This window comes from Fistularia commersonii, chromosome 20, assembly GCF_037954325.1.
Source record: "Fistularia commersonii isolate RoL2024-O1a breed Wild chromosome 20, RoL_Fcom_v1.0, whole genome shotgun sequence".
Classification (NCBI taxonomy): domain Eukaryota; kingdom Metazoa; phylum Chordata; class Actinopteri; order Syngnathiformes; family Fistulariidae; genus Fistularia; species Fistularia commersonii.
In genome coordinates this window covers 12,561,134-12,583,518 of record NC_141303.1, presented here as the reverse complement: position 1 = coordinate 12,583,518, position 22,385 = coordinate 12,561,134, and the positions used below count along the sequence as shown (strand labels likewise).

General features: G+C 39.6%; 1 protein-coding gene across 4 annotated transcripts in view; it reads left to right on the top strand.

Annotated features, from left to right (window-relative positions):
• The window catches only part of sipa1l1 (signal-induced proliferation-associated 1 like 1), an 82,107-nt gene that overhangs the window by 3,006 nt on the left and 56,716 nt on the right, over positions 1–22,385 (top strand). For all 4 annotated transcript variants that reach the window (XM_086167044.1, XM_086167042.1, XM_086167043.1 and 1 more), the window contains exon 2: positions 4,362–4,531. The gene's annotated coding sequence lies outside the window, so the exon portion shown is untranslated. The remainder of the gene's footprint in view (positions 1–4,361; positions 4,532–22,385) is intronic.

Genomic DNA, 22,385 nt, shown 5'->3' with positions numbered 1-22,385 from the left:
GGAAAATAGACCACTGGATAGAGTGAATTAAGACCAGGCAATTTTTTTTTGTTTTGAAGGGGCGGGGTTCTGTGCATATTTTATCATAAGTTGAAGATTGTTACTCATATTTGAAGAATGTCTTGTTTGATGTGTCACTGCCTGCTATAGTTGCTGATATAATTGCAGATACACTTACTCTGGCATTTACAAACAAGGCAAAAATGGCATATTTACTATTGTCAATGTACCTATTGTTTATTTCACTCCTGAAACCTGGGTATCTCTTTGCTTAGAGGACCAAGTTAAACCTGTTTACTGGCCTGATCCTGAATTTGACACTGCTTTTCTAGATGATTGTGTTGTGCTTTTACTAGTGTGATATTTAGAATGCATGATGGTTTTCCTCATGTGAGAAGTGGTCATAGTAATGGCAGGGAAACTTTTGATTTGTTTTGTTGGTACTTTGAGAAACAAAAGAAGATCACAATCAGAGCAAACTATTAAAGAGAAACAAGAGTAACTAAGCTGTCTTTTTAAATCCTCATGGATTTAGAGAATATTATTGGTTTTCTGAAATAGTGAACAGGGGAAACCTTATGGGTTGGAGTGTACCACAATGAAGCCTGCTTATGTCATGGTCGAACACATTTGATGTCCAAGTGAGCTGTTTGTGAATTGTTTCCACATAGCAAATGTCCCGTGTCAGGTCTTATCTGATATGTGCAAGTGCACACCTCTTTTTATCCATGGGTTTAAGCAATTGTTGGATCATAATCCCTATTAAAGCTTTTGGTTGGATGCGGCATAGGGCCTCCGAAAGCAACAAGTTACAGTAGTATATTGCTCCTTTGTGCACCAGCAAAAGTTATTATGACTGAGGTTACACTGAAGAGCTGTTACATTTTGAAAGAAGCTTGCCCCAGAGAGAAATGTTTAAAAGTGCAAACCTACAAGGGTGTGTAGTATGTGTTTCCCACAAATTCTCAGTGTCTTTGGCAAGATGGATGGATGAATTCAAAGCTTTGCTTGCATCCCAGCGTACCATCATAACTTGTCCCTGTGCCTGTCACGTGGTTGACAGACTGTGTGTGGTAAAATGCTCTAAGTGCCCTAGAAAGCCTTTAATCAGCTTTTTTCAAACACAAAATCTCATGACAATTTGAAGGCTAATATTGTCCATTTTCATGCTTGCAAATAATGTACAAAATCCTTTGAATGGTTGTGATCGGCACACCTGTCTCTGACAACCAACTAAATATATGGGGTGAGATGCAATAAAATATATTTCTACACAAACAGTGAAAAAACTACTTTCATTATTTACTTGATTGTTCAGTAACATGTTTGAATACATGCCGCCAAAGGCGCAGGAAAAGCTTAGGTTGTGTAGACTCTGTTTCTCTTTCACAATTTAGTCATCTGTGCAAATAATCAACTTAAACTGGGTATAATTGCATTATAACACATGAGCACAGTGTAGATTCTAAAAAAAAACAAACCCTCAGATTTCAGTTATGGCAGATGCATGAAAAAACACACAAAAAAACAGTGACAATGACTGGGCATGGTAATCCATGCTGAAATAACAGAGGGAACATACTGCACAGATGGAGAGCCTTGAGAACAGCCTGGATATGATGAGAACAAAGCTTGAACACTTTCAGCAACGACAGGGAATCATAATTCTTGTAGAAACAGAAGGATGCTCGGTCCACAGCAGGTAATGAGTTAGTTTGGTTTGAGTGTGAACTGTTTTTGGCCAATGGTTGTTGGAGAGCGGTGATATTTGGTTACTGGCATTATTAAATTGCGCCCAATGAACAGCTTAAAAAAATGATATGCATTGAAATGAGCCATTGTAAAACTTTTTTAAGACAGATGTTAAAATTGTAATGTAAATAATGTTTGTCAGCTATTCTTCCCTTTTGGGAGAATTCTCTCAATTTCCCAATTTTACCTCATCTGGCACATTATTTTTAGACAGTGACTTTAGTCAGGATTGAGTGGTGTGACTGGATCAATAGTTTGCTTTGATATTTGCAACCAATATTGTTCTCCCCTGTGATCTGAAAATTAAAATGAGGGCAGTTTGTGATTTTGACAGATTTTAAAACAAATAAGATATTCAGATCTGAAGAAATCCCAAGATTGTTTAATCATCACAGTGACCATATTGAGATTCTTGTATAAATATTATGAAAACATGACCCCAATGTGGAAGAGACATGGTCTGAAATGTTTGACACATGCAGCTGGAGCGTGCATTGGTTATTCGTGCATCCAAAATGGGTTTGTGTTTCGCGATTCCTCTATCAGGATTTATTTAAGATGATGTTGCAAGAGTGAGCCTGCTTACAAGATTTGTAAATGTCATTTCGTGTATGAAAGTGCAGCTGAAACTCCCAACTGCCTTGTCATCTGTCTCCCAAGTTCAACCAAAGCTTAAAAAATTCTCCCTTGGTGGGTCACCAAGGGGTTTGCTATTTAAGTGCTTGTTTCTCCCTGGTGTGATTTGATCTACATTGCTTTTTCTTTGTTATTTGGGAAAATTACAAAACTGATTGCAACCTTCCATATTTTGACATTTGTCAGGAAACTGCTTGAATTATTTGATATCTAAGATTTAATAGTAGGTCTGAACATGGACATGATAGTCTGTCTTGGTATTTAGTTTCAAGGCTCCTTTATGCTCACTTTCTGTAATATAAATGTACATCCATTACAAACATTGTCAAATGTTACTGTCTGCATTCTTACCCTGTGTGCATTACCTCGTCATGGCTGTTATGTAACATATCCGCGAGAGGGCAGTTCAGAGTTCACCGCCAAGGTTTGAGTTTCAAGTTCGGCGTTCCATTTCACACTCTAACAAACATGGCAATGGTGGAGGAGCTTGTGATGATGTGCATTCTGAGACAGAAAAGGTGACAGGACAGTAGACACCAATGGACTGGGATGGGCGGACATGCGGAGGTAATGCTGCAATGGCTACTTTTAGCTTTGCATCTGCAAGCTCCCTGAATATGTGCAGAATTGTGTAGAAAATGAACCCTGGGGATGGACAGACACTTGCGTCCATATATAAATGCATATCAAACGTTGAACATGAGGGCATTGACAGAGTCCCTTTTGTTTTCGGTAATGATTCTGGACCAAATGTCCTTTACGTGTTCACGATTGCTGATTTCTCTTAAGCAAGAGACAATTGCTCACACAGCTGGATGTGCACCAATGCAACATGGCTGCATCGTGGTTGAAAATTAGGCAATCTGCATCAAAGTGATGAAAAGTGGATTTCAGCACTGAACTGATGTCATTGTGACTAACCCAAGAACACCAGCTGGTGTTAATGGTTACTCACTTTTGCTTAACCAACCCCCTGTTGACCTTAAGGTTCACTACTCTGGATCAAACGAGACAACTGGTCTGTTTTGTGGTAACTAAGGAATTTTGACAATAGAAACACACACTTATTAATAAGTCGACCATAAACATGAATATTTGAAACCTTCATGATATTTACCCCTGAAGTTTTAAACATCACATTTGGTATGTTTACAGATTGAAAGGTTGGGTAAAAGCAGATGAAAGGGGGAAGAATACAAATATTGTGTGCAAGTGACAGCAGGCAACCAGCTTTTGTTTAGTCAAACAGCTAAAACCATGGCAACTGTGACACTACTTGGGTCCACGTTCTCAGACTGATTGGGTCTATGGCTAGGACATAATCCTGTACCAAATCCTTATAAAATGTCACAGAAAATGCATTATGGTAAGATTAATTGTGATTAATTGATTGTTACACACTGATATGCACAGGGACTCGTTAGTCTGTTACCACACCGTTTTTTTCTATATCAAACATAAATATCAATACCCTTGTTTTCTGACTTCCTTAATAAGCCTATGAATATTCACATTTCAGGATTATATAATGTATTTCTTTCTTTTTCTTTTTTTAAGGGCTACCTATCACAGGCATTAATGCCCTGCAGAATATTCTGGTTTCATTCAAATTATGTCTTCTAATTTGCTGGGCAACATGCCATCTGGAATGCAAGGACCAGGAGTAATTTTCTGTGACCATTATCAAACATTTGACCCCCTCAAGGGACTCTGTCAGCATTCAAGCATTTTGATGTTGTGAAACATTTTTAATGCATGAATTATTTGGGTGAAATACTGTAAAATAAGATAATATGTGACATGCGCATTTTTGGTGCCCCAGTTTGACACTAATAATAGTAAATCATCATGCTCAAGTGTGTGAGCCCCAGGGTGATGGGGGTGATGAGTGGGTGGATTAGATCTTATTTAAAATAAAAGCTGAAAAAGCATGAATACCTTGACAGGCTGCCCACTTTTCTGCCCATGTGCAGCTGCAGGGCGACCACCACTGATGCCTGCCACGAGACTTACTGGAAACCGAAGCGGAGGATTTAACGAAGACTCATCTGCCTGGCCGTTGGTCCCTGCTGGATGGAGCTGCCTGTCTTATACCAAGGAAATGGTTACAATGCAAAGCAAGTAAAGCTGTCTTGAGTTTGCTGTAAGTTTTTCCTCTCCTTTTTTTGATAATAAAAACAAAAAAATACAGATTTCACCACATGCTTTCACAACATATTATTGACACGCTCCAGAGCAGTTTATGTTTTGTATAATGATGACAGTATGAGGGATGTTGTTTATGTCTGTGCTGTGGAACACATGACAGATCTGTCACAGTGGTGGCTTGGAGAGAATAGTCTAACTTCGCGGCAATAGGTGTTTGCTCTGAGTTTCAAAGCCAGATGAACTTAGTGCGCTGCATTTGACGGGTCAATTTTTTGGTCAGCTTCGGGTTCTTTCCCTCAGCGATGAGCCTCAACAAACCAAACGGGTAATCTTGTGGTCATGTTGATCTTTCTGTTTGCTTCGGAGATTTTTCTTAAAAAGTCTTTTTTAATACAGTATGAAGATCCAGGCTGAAATGTGAGTTGACACTCACTTAAACAACTCAGTCATGAAAATTCACTCTTTCATCTGTTCATTCCTTTAACAGTTTCTGAGGTTATCAGCACTATTTACACTCTCCTCAAAAATTATGCGTCCCTTAAAACTATTTATTTCTAGTGCATTGCACTAAATATGCAGAAACGTTAACAACCAAGCTATCAAATTTATTACAAATCCAATCATCATTGATTCTCTATTTAAATCGTTGAACAATGGTAATTGTGTGGTAATTTTTGTGTCATTTCTACTGTGGGTCATTCTGGACTGATTTTAGTTTTTGATTCCTTTATCCCCTTTACTACAGGGTTTTCATGTGTTAGTGTATAAAAAAATAAACATTTACTCTGCTGCTCATTGATATAAAGTATTATCGAATTATATATTGTGGTCTCTTCTGAGAAAAAAATTGTTTTGTTAGGACTTCTTGCTTTGGTTTTTGGGTTCTAAGGAAGTTCATGATTTTGTAAGGGTGGGTAAACAAGTAAATCCATCTTGTTTCACGAAAAGCTGCTGCAGCTTTTGGCTGAACCCCCTAAAATCCTCCCGCTTTGCAGATTGCTGCGCTGACACAAAACCAGAGATAATGCTTATAGTGGTGAATTCCTCTCTGGCAGAGCAGCTAGCAGGTGGATGTGGTGCTCATTTTTGGTTTCAAGGCAAATGGCTTTGTCTTTCTCAGTCATTTTTAAAACCCACATTATTTAGTTTGTGCTTCACTAGATCTTATAATCAAGGAAAATTATCCTTGCAAACTAGGGATTCCTTCACAAAGGATTCCCCCCCCCCACCCCCCCGCCACACACACAAACACACACACACACGACATCACAAGAAAAATCTGAGTGGCAACCAGATGAATCACTGTTACCTCAAATATAATGACAGATATCTCTGGGATTTTATATTGTTTCTAACAGTTGGGTGATGTAAGTCCCAATAGTTGCTTTTACCACAGAATTATGACATATTAAATTTTTCCGTAGCATATCTAAAACAACCCTTTACAATTATGTGGATTGCATTTGTTTGGCATCTAACTGGTGAATGTATTTTGCTTCTTAACAATTGCCAGTTATTATGCACTGGCAAGGATTAGATTGGTTACTACTTTTTGTGTCGGCAACACACATAGCTGAATATTGCTGGAAGTGTGGTAAAATTGAAGCAGAAAATAGGTGTAGATCAGACCCACTGCCGGCAATTATCATTTATTACAGGCAGCACGGTGGTGCAATGGTTAGCCCTTCAGCCTCATCGCACATCGCGTGGGTTTCCTCTGGGTTCTCTGGTTTCCTCTCAAGTTCCAAAAATATGCAGCAGGTTCATTGGAAAAAAAAAAATTGGGAAAATTGCAGTGAGCGAGTGAGTGAATGTTGTGTGTCTGTACTTGCGTGTGGCCCTGCGATTGACTGGGGACCAGTCCAGGGTGTACCCCGCTGCTCGCTCGCTGATAGCTGGGATAGTCTCCAGCATCCCCTGTGACCCTTAGCGCAGGATAAGTCGCAGAAGATGTTTGGCTGGATGGACATTGATTACATATGTACTATGTGAGCTTTTGACCCATTGTGAAGTATACAGTGTAAATTACTCTGGCTCACCGTCTTGTTAGAGACATAGAGGTCTGATGAGCAACATGGACTTTTGATGTAATTAATCTAATTTCCCGCAAGGGAATAATAAAGTCCCTTGCGGGAAATTATAATTAATAAAATAAAATACTAAAATAATAAAAATCTAAGGGCAACATGACTGAAGAAAATGCACCCTTGGAGCAGGTGCGTGTGTGAAAACGTATGAATAAATGAAGGCCAGACAATTTTGTTTTAGGTATGCAGAATGACAGTCTTGTTTACTATGAAAGATCTATTATTTTTTTGATAGTGAAACAAACAGCTGTCCTCCTTGGTTTCAAAAAGAGTCCTCTTTATGAGATTGATACAGTGATCTAATAAATTACAGATTCCTAGAGGCTAGAGGCTCTTTTGCTTTGTCGCTTGATAGATGCTGGAAATATCCTTTTGGTAGTAGAGCAACTGCCAATGCTGACACTTCCATTGCCTTCTTCATCACCAGATACACTTGCCGCAAAGCTACAACTGGCTCAAGTGGACATTTAGGCAGTTTTTCTCCCCCTGAAAATATGATGATGCCCACACTTTCTACATCTGGCTTGCAGGTGGTGGAAGCAGAAATCATAACAGGAAAGTGGCTTGTCATGATCTGTGGAGCTCACTGAAACCTTTCTGAGTACTTTGCTCATGCAATTTTGTAAGTTATATGTGTGTTTGTTGGGGGTGCTTTGGCTTCTAAGGTTTTTGCCATGCGAGGCTCGGTGGAGTTTCGCTTTTGGGTTATCAGACTGCAGATAAATGGATTTTGTAAAATGCCACGTACGTAGTAAATTTACTTACAGTTCACCATTTTCATCCCCTCGCGCTATTAACTGAGCCTTGGGTGTTCAGTGGCACACATCAGAATGTGTGTGTGTGAATGCCCTGTGTACACAATAGGGATGACCTCATAGTTTTCAACTGCATATAAGCTCAACTTGCTGGAGAACAAAACAAATCTCTGCCCCCCCACTAACCACACCCCTTTTCTATACAGGGTATGTGTGTGTTTATGTTCCTATCTTTGAGGTGTGTGTTTACCTTCTAGTTTACAGAGGTTCTTAAACTATTTATTCAGGGCTGCACTTGTTAATGATTATTTGAGCAACCAGACTTTGAAGTGTTGGACGACACACTCAGGGGACACGCTGCCATAGTGAAAACAAGTGCACAGGTCTGTTTCTGGCATGGCTGGTGAGTACAGCTCTGTCCATGTTGACACACAAGAACAGCCTTTCCCTATGATAGCCTGTGAACTTCTGTTTTATATAAAATATATACAATTAATATATCTATTAATTTTCTTTTTCACAACTATGATGTGAATGTGAGCAAGAAAATAAAAAAATAAACCCTTAAAATTTGGGCTGATATGTGGCTTGTATTGCCAGTCTTTTGCTTTTATTATTAGCAGAGCTGTTTACCAGTTTTTATTATTAATTAATTTTATTTCTATTAATTAAAGCAGACTGTATCTCCATCAGAAACCAAGTGTAGTTGTCCTGAAAAGATCTGACAATGACATGGAAGACTGAGATTCTTTAGACTCTTTGTATCTCCCTTTTCGTATTAAAAATAGATCTGTCTGGAAGTGGAAAATCTCCTGTATGATAATGAAGTTCAAAAGTACTTTTTAATTTATATTGAAATCGACAAAAAAATTTGTTTGTACTCATCAGTGTGTTGTTATTATGTCATAATTAGGTCTCTGCTGATATTTAGTCATTTCACAGCTTCTTTCTGGGGTGATTTTTGCGGTCAGTTTTTGAGGATTTCAATTTTACGCTTCTTTTTGTAACATTTAGCCATGAGTTTTGGATAATTTATTATAACATGTAGCCCCATGATTTTCAACTAACAAATACCTAAAGTTAGCAAAAAGGTGATATGCTGTTATTAAATTGCTGTTGTTAAATTATTCAAACCCTCACTAAATTTACTGAAAACTGATTTAACAAAACAAGAAAAAAAACACTTTTCAAAGTCATGTATTACTAATTCCATTTAAAGACACAAATGCTTGATATATTTGATTTATCAATATGTGTCCATGTATGAATTGTTGCTTGACTTTCCTATTTCTTTCCAAATAAGCGTACCTCCAATCTCCACTTCTCTGTGCTTGCTCATCTCCCCCTGCATTATCGTACATTTACAGACCTTGGCTGCTGTGCTACTCGGTGACTCTGTGGCATTCAAGTACTTCAGTCATCTGAGGCGACTTACCATGCGGCACCCCGATCTATTCGAGTGGCGCTCTGACAACTTCTCGCTTAATGCCTCCACGGGGTCTTTCCAGCGGATGGGTAGCCAGAGTGACCTGATAGAGTTTTATGGATTTGAAATGTGGGAGCTTAAGCATGCCGCTGTTTTTCATTAAGAATTAATTGGCATGTGGAAGGGAGTTTGACTGACCTCACGCTACTTTTCTGATGACAGCAGGCTAGTCAGGAAGTGAGATATCTTCAGTGAAGGCCCCTGCAATTGGTGACTCCTTATCCACCTCTCCAAAAGCATTTTTGAGTAATGAAAGGCTATGTTTTGTGACAGTTTTCACCAAAGGCAGTGTCTCATACATAAAATTTCCTGCATTCATGCCCCTGTCAGTGTGATTTTTTTTTTTATTTTTTATTTTTTTTTTATAGGTGGTACTGTTTTATTTCAGTACTGTGTAATTAGTCAGTGATTGACTTAAGTAAATCTTTTCGCTGAATCAGTTTCTTCAGAAGTTCAAATGTGAACAATTATATGTGTGACTGTGAAATGTCAGTGGTGAAGCTATTATGGGATATTAGAGGACTCTAACAGCATGACTGTGGTTGGACATCTCTATGTACCCTAGATGAAAAGAGTGTTTGGAGGGTTTTAGCTCAAAGCAAAACTGGTTCTCTGTGGTTCCTGATATGAGATTTAATAAGCAAATGTTGCTTGGCAACAAATGCAATTTCACTTTTGGCAAGTATCGCTTTGTTACAAAACTTTTTATTTATTTATTTTCTCCACAAGAGTTCAAATCAGAACCACTACAGGGATCAGTAATGGATACAACCCTGCAACGCAAGCATGTGTTCTAGAAATCCATAGGAACATACCCAGTCTTTGTCTTCTCCTTTCGACTTTTTCCCTTCAGCGAATCAGCCTTCTCAATTTAACCCTATTCTCTGTATCCTCCTCTCTCACACCAATTACCTTCATATCCTCTCTCACTACGTCCAAAGGAATATACCAAGTATTGAGCTAAAAGTTATTATTTTACAAACTATAGCTATGTTGGTGTGAATTTGTCTTATGCTGGCTAATGGACAAATAAAAAAGAATGCCGTTAAATAACATTGGACTCTTTCATTGGAATAATATTCTGAAATGTCTATAAACATTTAACAGGTTGTTTCAGCACTGAAGCATTCTCATTCTCACATCTCAGCGATGCCTGCAAATACTCAATGGTGCAGTAGTGAGAGGCGGAGTAGGAGGACAGGGGTGGTGTGAACAGGGCCTGTGGAGGTGGTGCGGCATTACATAATATCAGATGGACCCAGCTGTGCTGCGTCGTGTTTTGCTGTTTAGCTCACGGGTTAAACGATGCATGCCAGGCTGACAGATGTGTCCACCTGTGCTTGTCACATTGAGTTAAGGATTAGGGAACAGGTCAATGGACAGCAACATGGATCCCAGGCAAAATTAAATGGGCAAAACTCGACACTGCAGCACCAGCCTCTCTTCCATCAGTGTTGCTATGGCAGCACAGTTGAACACAGATGCATTCTCTGAAACCTTGGAGTATAATGAAAATGCAGGGTTTTAACAACTGTAATTAGAGCACCTTTTTTGTCTGGGGCTTCTTTCTGCACAAATCCCTTATCTTGGTAGACAACCCTGAGTGGAGCTATGAAGAAATATTATTTCATATTATACATTCGAACATCACTGTTAGTGCTCATCCAAAATACAGTATCTTAATTGTTTTTGTCATTTTGAGACACCAGGCTTTGGCGACAGAAGAAAAAAAATCAAAAGGTTTGCATATTTCATCTGGGGTCATTTTCTCCTGACAGTTTTTTTGGATCATCTTGACCATGTCTATAGATCATATATATATATTTTTTTTTGCATAACTGTTGTATTATCAGTTGCTTAACTAGGAGGGAGGGCAGGGTGTAATCCTAACATCCATGATATTGAAATTGATAATTTGACTTGGATAATTGTTCCTGAGTGTATGGTGATTGAGAAATGGAAGGGAAAAGCACAGGCAAGGGCAAAAAATAGTGAATCTTAAAAAATAATCCATCCTTCGCACTCCATTGATTTGTTTTGCCAGGGGGAAAAAAATCCCCAGATGCCTATAGTCAAGTAACGGTTTGACCCTTTTGGTAATTTTGAGTTACAGAGCTGAGGGTATTGCAGTCGTTTTATTTCAAGACCTTTTCCTCCTCTGTGCTTCTTTAGGAGATGGAGAGCCCAACATCTGTCAAACTGACACCTCCCCAGTTTTGTGTCTGCTACTCTGTCGTCTTCCCTTCTCATACCTCATAACTGCTATTACCCAGAAAACCTTGCACATGGATTCTCACGGCCATTAAAAATGTACCTCTCAGTCTGACTCCTCGTCTTGTGACTTGGAACCTTGCAGCCATTAGCCTTAGAGCCCTCTTAGCTCCATCCAGTACAAGTGCACATTTTCCATCTTTGTGGTCTCCATTCTCATGAGAACTGTAAACAACAAAAACAACAAACTTTTACCAATCCATGATTAATGGGCTCTGGCTTAAACAAGAACTACATATTTCCTGAGCCAGCCTTGTGGCTCAGCGTCGGTTAAAATTAGCTGGATCGAATTTGGTTCTATTTTCACAAGGGGTGGTTTTGGGTCAGTTGGTAGAGCCGGTGCCCCTCCAGTCTGTTGAAAGGTTTGATCCCAGACTCTCCTTCCTGCATGCTTAAGGGTCTTTGGGTACTACGATGAACCACAATTGCTCCTGATGGTCTGGTTTAGCACCAAGCATGCTGTCATTGGTGTGTGCGTGTGTGTGAATGTGAGATCCAGTGTAAAGCACTTTGTGTGTTTTTGTGGATTCAATCTTTGGTTGTTGAAAAATGCACTGTTGTAACTGTTTTTCAAATTGATTAAGTGTGTCAGTCCCTGTGATTCTGCAATTCTCCCACTCAGAAATCATGGCGGGCTCTAAAATTTTCATCGTTGGTACATTTCCACTGTGAGGGACAGAATCGGAAATCACATTGTATGATTTATAATTTGTTTGTAAGTTACATGGTCAAATAAGTATTTGATCCCTTGGGTCAAACAATTTCAATATTTGGTATAGAAGCCTAACAATTACAGAGGTCAAACAGGTCCTGTAGATTCTCACCAAACTCAATTAGAATGATGAGCAGAGTGTAGTTTGACTTTTTAAAAGCAGAGGAACAGGTCTTTGAGGGTCAGAAATCTGGCTGTTATGCAAGGGATCAAATACTTATTCAACCCTGTTATTTACAAATAAATTGTTTAAAAAAAATCATAATGTGGTTTCCAATTTTTAATTTTTTTATTCTGTTTCTCACAATGGAAATGCACCAATAATGAAAATTTTAGGCCTTTCCATGATGTTTAATCACAAGGGGATCAAATACTTATTGACCTGACCGTAGATACAGACAACCATACACTCACGCACTGAATCGGGGCAAATTTTTTCCAATTAACCCGTGGGAGGAAACAGGAGAGCCTGGAGGAAACCCACGAAGACACAGCAAAACACAATGTGTTTGATTTGAATCTATTCAGATTTTCTCTGACCCCTGAGTTACAGAAATTACCAAATACCCAATTGGACTTAGAAAAAACAATACATTGTTTCATGTCAGATTAAATGTAAGATGTGTACGACATTAAATTAAACCATCAAATTAGATATGGAATCAGCTGTATTTTCTTACAGCCTCTTGGTTCACTGAGAATTATTAAACATTTTTTCAATAGCACAGGGCAGGTATGCAATTACAATTATTTGAATCATCTATGACTATTTTTGCTGTGACACTTGCTGGAAAAAATGTGTAGAACCATATGTTTAGTCAAAGCCTGAATATTTGGGTGCATATATAGTGTTGAGAACAAGTATTTGATACGCTGCTGATTTTTCAGCTTTTCACACTTACAAACCATGTAGAGGCCTATAATTTTCATCATAGGTACTCTTCATCTGTGAGTGACGGAATCTAAAACAAAAATCCAGAAAATTGCATGATATCATTTTATGTCATTTATTTGCATTTAATTGCATAACATAAGTATTTGATACATCAGAAAAACAGAACTTAAAATTTGATGCAGAAACCTTTGTTGGCAATTACAGAGATCAGACGTTTCCTGTAGTTCTTGAACAGGTTTGTACACAATGTACCAGAGATTTTGGCCCAGTCTTCCATACAGATCCTCTCCAGGTTGTGGGCAGTTGCTGGGCAATATGGACTCTCAGCTCCCGCCAAAGATTTTCTATTGGGTTCAGGTCTGGAGACTGGCTAGGCCATTCTAGGAACTTGAAATGCTTCTCACGGAGCCACTCCTTAGTTGCCCTGGCTGTGTGTGTGGGTCGTTGTCATGCTGGAAGACCCAGCATGGCCTCCAGATCTTCAAGGCCCTTACTGAGGGAAGGAGGTTGTTGGCGAATATCTTGCGATACATGTCTCCATCCATCATCCCCTGAATATGGTGCAGTCGTCCTGTCCCCTTTTCAGAAAAGCATCCCAAAAGAATGATGTATCCACCTCCGGGCTTAACAGTTGGGATCGTGATCTTGAGGTTGTACTCATCCTTCTTCTTCCTCCAAACACAGTGAGTGGAATTTTGACCAGCTTCCTCATAATCATTGATGCCCTGTGATGTGAGATCTTGCATTGAGCCCCAAACCCTCTTCCTTCTTCTTCTCGTTTCGGCTTTTCCCTTCAGGGATTGTCACAGCAAATCAAACTTCTCCATTTAACCCTATTCTCTGTATCCTCCTCCCTCACACCAACTACCTTCATGTCCTCTCTCACTACATCCATAAATTTTCTCCTTGGTCTTCCTCGAGACCTCCTGCCTGGCAGCTCCAATTCCAGCATCTGGCTAACAATATATTCACTCTCCCTCCTCCTCTCCCTTCAAAACATCTATCAGGAGCCGTCCCTCTGATAGACTCATTCCTGATCCTATCCATCCTGGTGACTCCCAAGGAGAACCTAAGCATTTTCATCTCTGTGACCTCTAGTTCTGCCTCCTGTCTTTTTGTCACTGGAACTGTTTCCTGGCCATACAGCATCGCTGGTCTCACCACTGTCTTGTATACCTTTCCTTTCATTACGGTTGATAGTCTTCTATCGCATAGTATCCCTGACACTTTTCTCCACCCATTCCAGCCTGATTGAACCTGTCTCCTCAGCTCTTTTCCACACTCTCCGTTGCTCTGGACTGTTGACCCCAAGTAACTGAAATCCTTCAACTTGTTGATCTCCAGTCCCTGTAGCTTTATTGTTCCACCCGAGTTCCTCTCATTCACACACATATACTCTGTCTTGGTGCGACTAACTTTCACTCCTCTCCTTTCCAGTGCATACCTCCACCTCTCTAGATTTTCCTCAACCTGTTTACTGCTCTCACTACAGATCACAATGTCATCTGCAAACGTAATGGTCCGTGGAGATTCCCATCTAACTTCATCTGTCAGCCTGTCCATCACCATTGCAAACAAGAAGGGGGTCGGAGCTGATCCCTGATGGAGTCCCACTTCCACCTTGAACTTCTCCGTTACACCTGCAGCACACTGCACCACTGTCTCACAGCTAGCATACATGTCCTGCACCAGTCTAACACTTCTCTGCCATTCCAGATTTCCTCATACGATACCAGAGCTCCTCCCTCAGCACCCTGTCATATGCCTTTTCTAGGTCTACAAAAATACAATGCAGCTCTCTCTGGCCTTCTCTCTACTTATGATTGATTCACATGTTTTGTTTTGGCAAAAATTTTACGCCGGATGCCCTTCCTGATGCAACCCTCTGCATTTATCGGGGCTTGGGACCGGCTCAGGGAGACACTGGCCCGTGCTCCCCCTAAGGCTGGCTCGGGGAGACACCGGCCAAAGCTGCCTGGAGGCAGCATTCATCTTGAACTTCTTCCATTTCCTAATAACTGTGCCAACAGTTGTTGCCTTCTCACCAAGCTGCTTGCCTATTGTCTTGTAGGCCATCCCAGCCTGGTGCTAGTTTATAATTTTATCCCTGATGTCCTTACACAGGACTCTGGTCTTGGCCACTGTGGAGAGATATGAGTTTGTTTGATTGAGTGTGTGGACAGGTGTCTTTTATACAGGTAAGGAGTTCAAACTGGTGCAGCTAATACAGGTAATTAGTGGGGAACAGGAGGACTTCCTAAAGAAGAACTAATAGGTCTGTAGGAGCCGCAATTCTTACTGGTTGGTATGTGACCAAATACTTATGTCATGCAGTAAGCAAATTAATTATTTAAAAATCATACAATGTGATTTTCTGGATTTTTGTTTTTGATTTCATCACTCACAGTTGAAGAGTACCTATGATAAAAATGACAGACCTCTACATGCTTTGCAAGTGGGAAAAGCTGAAAATACAGCTGTATCTAATACTTGCTCTCTCAACTTTATACAGTTTTTAATATTCAGGTATTTTTTCACGTATATGCTAATCGAGTATTGTGTTTTACTTACAGACTGTAAGTTCCTGACAGGATCCTGAGCAGTTAAACCCTAGAGCTTGTCTGGTGGTCTTCATTCATCACCTTTAAATGATCTATCAGTGTCAACACGAACAAGACTGTGTGAAAACGTGTCTTCTAATTACCATAAGTATTGGGCTCCTGTCCTTGTCGATGTCAGGATTAAATGGGGTTAGTCCACAGTACACTTTTCTCTCCCTGCCTTTTTTACCTACGTCCGTGAAATAGTGAGGGAGAGAACTGTAGAACCAAAATGCCTTTTTCCTGTGGAGGTCTTTTCTTCCCTGTCAGTGCGTCAGCACAGCTGGTAAATTCATGTTTTTCTGTCTAATATTTATTAAAATATCTCCACTTAATGTCTTGTGCAATCTCATTCAGTGATTCTAAGTAACATTGCTCAATTTGATTAAGTAAAATTCAATTTATTTTGAAGGTAGGATGGGAATCTGATCATATTGTTTTTGAAAATCTAATTAGACTTATTTAGAAAGTTTGTCCATGGCTATCATTTACAGGATCGTTTTATCAATTATTGTAAAACATGTGAAAACAGATTTTTTTCTTCTTTGTATTCATGACAGTCCAAAGCTTATAGCCTGATTGACAGATTATCATCACAATATAACCACACATGCTGTCATGTATTTAGGCTTCATGCATATAGGCTTGCGCTCAATCTACTAAACACAGAAGCCCTTGGTAGCTTTTTTTTTTTTTTTTTTTTTTTGACATGAAGTAAATTGTCTGTTCAGAGAATTGGAAGTAGGAAAGATCTCAGGAAGATCATGTTTTTCAAAGTGCCAGACAAAATCGGTGGAGTGAAATAATCCACCAGTCTGTGGGGTGATTTGGCAGGGGCCACGCTGACCTCTGCCACGGTCGTTTTTTTGTAGTGTGAGGAACATTGAAGAAAACTAGTCAACATAGTTTGGTTGTCAATTTTATGAGCTTTGAGGCTAGGGATTTTGCAGCAGTGATTTATAGCAATCATTATCGAGATTTTTGCACATGGGCTCCCCAAAGACAGCACACACATCTATTCTTGGAGACACATATAAAACTGAAAATAAAACTTTGAAACAGAGGCTTAAGCTTTATGGCACTGACCAGCAGTGGGTCCAGTTTATAAAACCAGCCCCTTTTGTGGACCTTAGCTGAATCAATTGGTGTGGCTATTTATACCTCTATGCTGTCACATCTGACAGTTGATGGTGGGGTCCCTATGTTGAGGTTCTTCATGAACTTTCCACAATCAGAGCTCAGATGTAATCTCCTGCAGATTATCAGGAGCGTTGATGCTGATAAATTCTGAGCAATGTTAGCTTGGAATCCCAAGAAGGGATGCCTGAACAATGCCTGATAATTCAATTTGCACTCTTAATTTGATTGATAGAATGCAGCCTACTTGACAATGTTGATGACCACGTCCAGGCTATCATGTATGTATCAATTATGTCTCAACAGCTGATGGTTTTTATTTCACTCCAATTAAATGAAAATCTTTATCATTAGCAACACTCTTTGTCAGCCCACCGGCGAATTTGGTGCAATCAGTCACCCGGGGCTAACTTTGTGCAGGGGAACTGTTTTGAGGTCCAATCTGACTGACTTAACCATTTGCTATTAGACAAGCATTAGATCCAGATAATTGCTGGCAGATTTAAGGTTCGCACTGAATTTCTGAAAGTGGCCTGAGGCGCCAAGATAATTTTTCTGCCGCTCCTATATGATAAAAATCTCAAGCTTTTATTCAATGTACTTAATCAAACTTATTCATTAAGTGCATTCTGAATCACAACAAGAAGGACTTGTTTCTTCTCTGACTGGGGCTTTCCTTTGTGGACTTTGGATGTTACCCACTTCAAAATGGGTTCTGTCTTCTGTTGCTCTGTTTTCCCTCTCTGGAAAAGTCAATGGGTCAATTGACTGCTCTCAATAATAAGTCTGTGAGTGTGAATAATAGGGAATGGTTGGATGTCTTGATAATGGTCCAGGTTAAACCCTGCTTCTCGTTCAGTGTCAATTTGGGATTTGATCCTATCCCACTGAAATCCTGTTTGCAGAATAAGCAGTATTAGCAATGATTGAGTGAATGTTTACTTATTTTGATGACAGTCCTGTGGATGGATCAGGTGTATTAAAACACACATTCTAAAGGAATTAAATTGAGGGGCTGATCTGAGAGTAATGAGGGAGCTTTTACGGCCTCTGTAAGCTGTAAAACTTCTGTCACCCCTGCGTTTAGAATTACTAACTTGAGCCATTTCTTCTATATTGCGAGGTGTGATTTAGGAAAACAAAGAATTGAATTTATATTGTCCCATCATGTATGTTATAGTGACATGAATTAGGTCATCAAAACCAAGTGACTTTTGTGTCTTTGCAGAAACTGTGTCACTAAGAACAGCATTCAAAATTGTTTTAAGTGCCAGCCTGTTCCAACAACAACCAGTGAAAGCCCATTGCAATGCAAACTCTACCCTTCCTTTTTACAGCGAACCAAAGCAGTAACCTGCATAATGTGTTCTGAACTGTCAGTACTTATTCATGCACAAATTTGTACCAGACAAGCTGCAATGAATCACAGATAGCTGATGTGTTTCCAGATGCACCCGGCTATAACTCAACAGACAACACACACTTTCCTGAATCCTCAATGATTTTTGTGACTTTACTCTCTTGCACTCTGGACAGAGCTGTGGAAAAGAAGGGAATGTTTTTTACTCCACTTGTGAAACCAACCAACACTTATCTCTTTTTAGCATTATCTTTCACTTTCTTTATCTTTGTCCTTTCCTTGACATTTAAATTCCCAGATTCATTTTGTTCTTCTCAATAAGACGCTTGTTCCTCTCCCTCTCACCTCCCTCGTTCTTTTCGTGCCTCTTGCTGGATTTCAACTTACATCTGATTTACAGTCATGAGAGGATCTGCGACTTTGGTTTTTGCTTTTTCCTCATTGCCAAATTTTCTCAATTCCCTTACGTGCATAGATGATTCCCTTGTTTTTCAGTCAGTTTCAGAGTTGCTCCCTTTTTATTCTTATTCCGTTTTTTTATATCGTTGACACTTTAACCATACTTTCCTTGACAGACTTCGATTTTAATTCATTTTTCCCCATTAGCATGTAAATAGACTTTTGTGCTCTATAATGGTAAGTCAGATAAACCTATATATTCTCACATATTGCTCGGCCAGTAAAAAACAGAAACAACTTAAAAAACAAAACTTCAGCTGTCAACACACACAGGTGCAGGCCACGTTCAGCTCACCACAGAAAAAAATAATGAAAACAGCCTAATCCAGCCTCTGCATCTGGGCAGGTTTACCCGACAAATAGATTTGCAACAGCCGTCCCGCATCCCTGTTTTCCAGAAGGGTTAAAGACTGAGAGGAAAACGGGGGGCTTATTTCTTCATGACAGAGGAATGCGAAAATGAAGCAGTGGAGACTTCTGTAAAGACCTGCAGCCAACACATTGAAGATTTAGAATGGGCAATAAGTGAGGATAGATGGCAGACGAACAAAGGGGCTTATGGTGGCTCACTGTGGCTTTGAAATGGAATCCACTGAGAATTTGATGCACGGTAAGTTTCTGCATCTTCACGGAGATTTAGACGGCACACATCTTCAGCCCTTCTATGCGACTACCCTACACTTATCGCACCCCCTCCACGATGTGGGGCATTTCTTATGCTTTGTAATTCCCCCCAAAATTGTGGCCCGTATAAAAAAAGTTAAATTTTTACACCACTGCCATTTTCTTTCTCTACAGTTTTGGCATATCTTGTGGGTTACTAAGCATTTCCAGCTGAGGAGTGGAGGCTGACATAGTTTGAGATACTTCAAAAGTATTTAAAAGGTGCTATAATGCTTTCTGGTTAAACTAGACAGACAAATAAAAGTATAAAAGCACATGGCCAACATTTTTAGTTGTGTCTTCAAGTGTACCAATGTTGGCACATCTTTGCCGGGCATAAATCATCATAATTTCACATTTCATCAACGCCAATAGTTAGGATCATAATTTTTGGCCTTTGCTACATGGAAAAGACCCAAGGTTTTATCATTTTCCATTATTAGACCAGAGTGGGGAATACCTTGTCATAGTCTCATATGTTATTTTCATTTCCTTTTGTCAACCATCTTTATACCTTAGAGTAGGTCTGGTCAACCTGTGGCTCCCGAGCCGCATGCAGCTCTTACATTTATGACGAATTTTGTGTTTGTGTCCTTTTTTTTTTTTTACAGTATGTGCACAATGTTCCCTCTAAGCTACGCACTTGCACAATCGCATGCTGCTCCAGTATTCTCCATGCACAGCAAAAAAACAAAGAACCAACACAAAAATCAACATGAACGTAAGAGCTGCATGTAGCCTGGGAGCCACAGGTTGTCCAAGTCTGGCTTAGTGGCCGAGAAAGCATTCATTTGACAGGGCTGGTATGGTGAAAAGCTGGCACAACCTTTGGCACAGTGTGGCAACAATCCAGGTGGCCAAGGATGAGCTATGGATAATGCAAACTGATTCAAACTGATGAATCATGTTTTCTTTTCATAGATAACCGAAGCACTATTATCATTCTCAACAAAGGACCTGTACTTTTCTAGCACAGCCTCAGTCAAAGAGGTTTTAAGCAGCCGAATCTCCAGTTTTAGATTTCCCCCCTTTCAGATTGATAACATCAGTAAATTTGTCCTTCTGTTTGCATGTGTAATCAACAGTGTTTAATTTGACATTGTTGGAAACAATGTCCATTATGGACCAAAAATTGTAATGTCTCTCTTGAGGCTCTCACTCTGTTGCTCCTGTTAATTGAGTAAATCAACAGCTTAAATCAGCATTTTTTTTTTTTCTAATTTTCTAATTTTCTTATTGTTATTTTTCTTTTGGCTCGTGAGTTGTGGCTCCTGATTATATCAAGTTGCAAAATAGAAGGCCAATTTTTGGGAAACAAATGACTGTTGATATAGAATGGTAGCAGATGTGTATGTATGTTTAAATGCTATTGTTAGGGATGAGTGTAAGACCACCAGTGGGTCAGGGTAACCCTCTTTTCATATTGTCCTCTGTAACTGTCTTGGATTAGAATCCCAAGCTTTTCCTCAGATGGAGAGCCAGTTTTAGACTATCGAGTGCAGAGAAGTTGGAACTCTACTAACTCAACTCACTAACTCGACTCATTTAAATCATGTGGACACTTTTGAGTGAAAATACTACCCAAAGTATCTTCAAAACAGTGCCTGACAAACACACCATTTTATCTATTTAACCATAGGAAACAAATGTTTAAAACCTTTTTAATAATAATATCACTTTTATCTTCAAAACGCTTGTAATTTTTTTTTTGTTTTTTTGTAGTAATAACTGCAGCAGATTTTGTACACCTCAGTTGGTCAGTAGCAGTTTGATAGTCTTTATTATGAGAAAATAATAGAGCATTTTAAGAATTAAGATATCAGGAGGGATTTGGGATAGAATCCGTTTGAATTCTGCGGTGGTCTCCGTTTGGTTTGCCATAAGGACTGTGGTCTGAACTGGGAAATATCCCTCGGTAGCCGACTGGGGAGGGAACTGGCTTCTTAAATCCTCTGCGTTTTGTGTGCCCTGCCAAACATCTGGACATTGTCTATTTTATGACCTGCAACTTGAGCTCAATCCAGTTTACCACAGCATGATTGTCAAGCTGTCGACTAAAATTGTTGCCAAAGTAAGCATTCCTGCTAATCAAAGCTTTTTTTTTTTTTAGTCCATCATTATTTATATCCAAAACTAATGGATGCAACGTGCCTCGTGCTTAGTGTTGAAGACAAGTAGAGAGATCAACAGATGGTTTATATTGATGCAATTCATTATAAATTCAATTGAACCAAGGTACCTGACTCTTAACAGGGGGCCTCATCTCCAGCTACAGAGTAGCTTTGACACTAGGAAGCCCACCAAACTGTTTGAAACCCAAAACTGATGCTAAAAATCACATGACTTAAACAGAATTTGTCAGTTTATCACTTCTGGCATGCATCACATTCAGAAAACAGTCGGATTTTTGGGACTCAGAGTTGGTACAAAGGCATCAGGGGAGGCTAGTGGCTTTGGCCGAAGACATGGGCTGCCAGACCAAATTATCGCTTTACCGGCTTTGACCTGCTTTACCACCCCCCCCACCCCAGGTTTCCCCCTCCTTTCTGTTTTTCTCCCTGCTCTTCAAAAACCTACATTTCCCTCTATCATCATTCATCAGCGTCCATCTGAAACTCATTGGTGCTTTCCAACCTTATTTTCTCAGCTCGTAATATAAACATTTCACAGACCTTGTCTGGATCACAGGCGTTTGTTTTCTGTCTTCCAAAGTAAAGCTCTGAACAGTACTCCCATATATTTCCTTACAGCAACTTGATGGCTGCTTTTTAAGCTCCCACCTCATTGCATTATCAGAAATGAATTACTTTTTGCAGTTTGGCACATTCCCTTTGTCTCATGTGAGCCCCCAGAGATCAATCTTTAACTATTGATATTAACAGAGCACGACAAATGGGCAAGTTTGTGCTCTCGTAGTAAAGACATGTTGATATATTTGAACAAACTGCTTGCCTACCTCTCTGATCATGAATCTGACTTATGTTTTTTTTTTTTTTTCACCAAGTTAACATTGTTCAATGGATATAAAGTGATGTAAGCCGAGAGGATAAACTGTGTGTGTGAGTGTGTGTTTTTCTCTCGGAGGCCTTTTCAGTTTGCCTTCAGTTGCATCCCATATTTACATGGCAGGATATGGACAATTGTTTAAAGAATTGGAGAAAAGGTCTAAACCATCAATCTCATGCTTGTCCAGGATAGCTCATTGTGAGATTTGTTGGTAGAAATAACATGGTATGACAAAGTCATTTGGTTTAAAGCTCACCTATCCTTGGTTTGACCCTAAGTAACCAACCCAGTTACTGTGTATGTGACTCAGTTCTGCTCAGGGAAGGTTATCTTTAAAGTGGACCATTAGCAAGCTCATTAGGTCTGATGCCAGCTTGTAGCGACAGTGATGGCGTTGGTCCAATGGTCCAATGTCCAG